This window comes from Eschrichtius robustus, chromosome X (assembly GCF_028021215.1).
Source record: "Eschrichtius robustus isolate mEscRob2 chromosome X, mEscRob2.pri, whole genome shotgun sequence".
NCBI lineage: Eukaryota > Metazoa > Chordata > Mammalia > Artiodactyla > Eschrichtiidae > Eschrichtius > Eschrichtius robustus.
The window spans coordinates 99,488,603-99,493,333 of record NC_090845.1 but is presented as its reverse complement, the minus strand read 5'-3'; the positions used below and the strand labels follow the sequence as shown (position 1 = coordinate 99,493,333).

Here is a 4,731-nt window from a genome sequence, read left to right as displayed (position 1 = left end):
TGCAAACCAGTGGGGCTTATTGGAGGCTGTAAGAAACTGAAACTCCACTCTTGAGTACACACACAACTTGCACACTCCCAGTCACAGCACAGAGGCAGTAGATTAAAAACTGTCTGGGGGGCTTCCCTGGTGGCGCAGTGGTTGAGAGTCTGCCTGCCAATGCAGGGGACACGGGTTCGAGCCCTGGTCTGGGAAGATCCCACATGCCACGGAGCAACTGGGCCCGTGAGCCACAATTACTGAACCTGCGCGTCTGGAGCCTGTGCTCCGCAACAAGAGAGGCCACGATAGTGAAAGGCCCGCACACCGCGACGAAGAGTGGCCCCCGCTTGCCACAACTAGAGAAAGCCCTCGCACAGAAACGAAGACCCAACACAGCCATAAATAAATAAATTAATTAATTAAAAAAAAAAAACTGTCTGGGGTTCTGGTCAGTTTGCCAGGACTGCCCCAGCATACCAACAGCCTGCACCAGGCTCCTGCTCCAGCCCCTCTTGCTCTGGCAATTCTCCCCATGAAGGAGAAGGCTGTTATTGCCAATGAGAGTGTCCACCCTTGGAGGGAATAGAGCCATCTAGGACCCTAACCCTGCCTCTGACCAGGGTGGAAGCAGCCACTGCCAGCACCTGAATCAGTGCCCTCACTTGGATGGAGCAAAACTAGCTCCAGGGCGAAGACCACCATCTCCAGAGCACAAGTCCCTGCACACACTCAGGAGGGAGCAAAACCAGCTCAGTAGTGTGGCACCAACCCCTCTGACCCTGGCCCAGCCTCCAACGAAAGCATGCATACCATGGAATAAAAGTGAAACCAGCACACAGAAATGCAGCCCCAAGCCTTCAGGCCCCAGCCATGCCCCAAACCAATGTGGAGACTTCCATCTTACCCTGGATAAACCCAACTCCCTTAGGGCTCCTGCTCCAGACGCTCAGGCCCAGACAGCCACTGAGCATAGGAGAAGCCCCGGCTTGTACTTGGCTTTGACTCTAGCCCCTCAAACTCCAGCACTATCTCACACTGAGGCAGTGGCTGCCAGCACACCCCAGGGGGAAGACACAGCCTGTGCTCACTTCAGATCCAGCTCTCCCACCAAAGCCACTGGGCACAGGCAGACTGCGTAGAGATGCTCCCACACAATGACACACCTTCAAGACCAGGATAGGTAACTGTTTCACCTAAATTCATAGAGACAGAGAAAGTTAAACAAAATGAGAAGACAGAGGAATATGTTTCAAACGAAATAACAAGAAAAAAACTTTAAACAACCATAATAAAACAGAGATAAATAATTAGCCAGATAAAGAGTTCAAAACAATAGTAATAAGAATGCTAAATAGGGACTTCCCTGGTAGCACAGTGGTTAAGAATCTGCCTGCCAGTGCAGGGGACACGGGTTCAAGCTCTGGTCTGGGAACATCCTACATGCCACGGAGCAACTAAGCCCATGTGCCACAACTACTGAGCCTGTGTGCCACAACTACTGAAGCCCATGCGCCTACAGCCCGTGCTCCGCAACAAGAGAAGCCACCCAATAAGAAGCCCGCACACCACAATGAAGAACAGCCCCCGCTCGTGGCAACTAGAGAAAGCATGCATGCAGCAACGAAGACCCAACGCAGAAAAAAATTTAAAAAAAAGAAGAATAGATGCGCACAGTGAGAATTTTAACAAAGAACTAGAAAATATAAAAAAGAAACAGTCAGAGCTGAAGAATACAATAACTGAAAAGAAAAATACACAAGAGGGAATTAACAGAAGATTAGATGATACAGAATAAAACGTGTGATCTGAAGGATAGAATAGTGGAAATCACCCACTCAGAAGGGCAAAAAGAAAAACAAATTTTGAAAAAATGAGAATAGTTTAAGGGAGCTTTGAGACAACATCAAGCGTACTAACATTTGCATTATAGGGGTCCCCGAAGAAGAGTGAGAGGGGTGGAAAATGTATTTGATGAAATTATAGCTGAAAACTTCTTGAACCAGATATCTAGGTACAGGAGACACAGTGAGTCTCAAACAAGATGAACCCAAAGAGACCCACACCAAGATATATCATCATTAAAATGGCAAAAGTTAAAGATAAAGAGAGAATTTTAAAGGCAGCAAGAGAAAAACAAAGACTCACATATAAGGGAACAGCCCCCGATAAGGTTATCAGATGATTGTTCAGTAGAAAGTTTGCAGGCCAGAATGTAGTGTCATATATATTTAAAGCACTGAAAAGAAAAAGCCTACAACCTAAGTTACTCTACACAGCAAGGTTATCATTCAGAATTGAAGAAAAGATAAAGATACTAAACCTACACTAAAAGTAATGTGATATATATAAAGCTATAAAGTCTCCACCAAAACACTATTAGAATTAATAAATGAATTCAGTAAAGTTGCAAGGTACTCTATACACTAATAATAAACTATCAGAAAGAAAATGCAAGAAAACAATCCCATTTACAATCCCATCAAAAAGAATAAAATACCTAGCAATAAACTTAGCCAAGGAGGTAAAAGACCTATACTTCAAAAACTATAAGACATTGATGAAGGAAATGGAAGATGATATCCCATGTTCATGGATTGGAAGAATTAATATTGTTAATACTATCCAAAGCGATTTCCTCCCGTAGGTCACCAGTGCTTCCGGGTCACGGTCATTTTGAGCCTGTATCTGGGTGACTTCTAGGCGGTCGTGTCATTGACTGCTCCCCACCCCCCCAACTCCACTGTGGTCCTGCGTGTCTCCTGCCCTCCCCTCCCCACCGACCCCTCTCGGGTCCCCTCCGGGCCTTCTGCCCCTGGTCGCCAAGGCTTGCCGCGCTCTCACCCACTGCTGTCATTTGGAGGAAAGATGAATGGGAGGGCTGATTTTTAAGAGCCAAATGCAGAAGTTCCAAGACCAATTCCCCACATAAGGGCTGATTACATTCCAACAGAGGAAGAAAGAAGAGTCTTTGCAGAATGCAATGATGAAAGCTTCTGGTTCAGATGAATCCTTTCAGGTCATCCCAAATATGGTTCCATCCCTAAACTTACATTTGCTTGCATCATGGGATACTTTGCTGGAAAGCTTTCCTATGTGAAAACTTGCCAAGAGAAGTTCAAGAATCTTGAGAATTCCCCTCTTGGAGAAGCTTTACGATCAGGACAGGCATGACGATCTTCACCAACTGGGCACTATTCTCAGAAGTCAAAATATGACTCAAACATGAGTGGTCATTTATCTTTTGTGACATCCCCAGCAGCAGACAACACAGAAAAAGAGATGCTTCCTCATCATGAGACAACTCCATTCAGTGCTTCTATGAATGAATCTACTCCCACTGGTATTACTGATCATATTGCCCAAGTCAAAGTAAACAAATATGGAGATACTTGGGATGAGTGAAAAATTGCATCATTGGACCTACTGAAGAAGTTTCAATATCCAGCGTCATCTAGGTGGTCATGAACATCTGCATGCTTTGAGCTCAGCAGCAGTCTTCATAAACACATTTAAAACTAGAACCTGGGTTTTTGTGGTTTGGCTTATGAAGATGATGTTCTAAAAACTTACATTTTAATGTAATATTGTGTGAATGTATTCATTTGGGGGAACTCTCTGAATGATGGTAGTATACCATGATTGTACACAGTTTGTGAAATTGTTTTAAGTTACAGGGCAAGGATACTTTTATAAAACTATCAAGAGAATGCAATGCTGTAGAATCACTGTATCTGGAAATAAATGATACCTGCATGTTGAATTGGGGTGGGTGGGTGTAGCAATCATAATTTTAAGTCTTAAACTTTATATGAAAAATTATTAAAAAGCCTTTCTCCAGTGTTTGCTGTATTCTCTTAATGTTTATGGTAAATAAAATAAAAAGGAACATGCATAAAAAAATACTATCCAAAGCAATCTACAAAGTTAATGCAATCCCTAACAAAACACCCATGACATTTTTCACAGAACTAGAACAAATAATCCTAAAATTTGTATGAAACCACAGAAGACTGAAAATAGCCAAAGCAATCTTGAGAAAAAAAAGAACAAAGCTGGAGGTATCGTGCTCCCTGACTTCAAACTATACTACAAAGCCACAGTAATCAAAACAGTGTGGAACTGACACAAAAACAGACACACAGATCAAGGAAACAAAATAGAGAGCCCAGAAATAACCCCCCTCACATATTATCAATTAATCTATGACAAAGGATGCAAAACTATACAATTGGGGAAAAGACAGTCTCTTCAATATGTACTGTTGAGAAAACTGGACAGCTACATGTAATAGAATGAAATTAGAACATTTTCTCATACCATACACAAAGATAAACTGAAAATGCATTAAAGACCTAAATGTAAGACTGGAAACCATAAAATTCCTTGAATAAAACATAGGCAGGGCTTCCCTGGTGGCGCAGTGGTTGAGAATCTGCCTGTCAATGCAGGGGACACAGGTTCGAGCCCTGGTCTGGGAAGATCCCACATGCCACGGAGCAACTAGGCCCGTGAGCCACAACTACTGAGCCTGCACGTCTGGAGCCTGTGCTCCGCAACGAGAGAGGCCACGACAGTGAGAGGCCCGCGCACCGCGATGAAGACTGGCCCCCGCTTGCCACAACTAGAGAAAGCCCTCGCACAGAGATGAAGACCCAACACAGCCAAAAATAATAAATAAATAAATAAATAAATAAATAAAAGACTTTAAAAAAAAACATAGGCAGTACACTCTTTGACATAAGTCTTATC

General features: G+C 43.4%; 1 pseudogene; it reads left to right on the top strand.

Moving 5' to 3' along the window:
- The first annotated feature begins 2,847 nt into the window (after positions 1-2,847).
- On the top strand, positions 2,848-3,532 carry LOC137757180 (OCIA domain-containing protein 1 pseudogene; annotated as a pseudogene).
- The last annotated feature ends 1,199 nt before the right edge of the window (positions 3,533-4,731 follow it).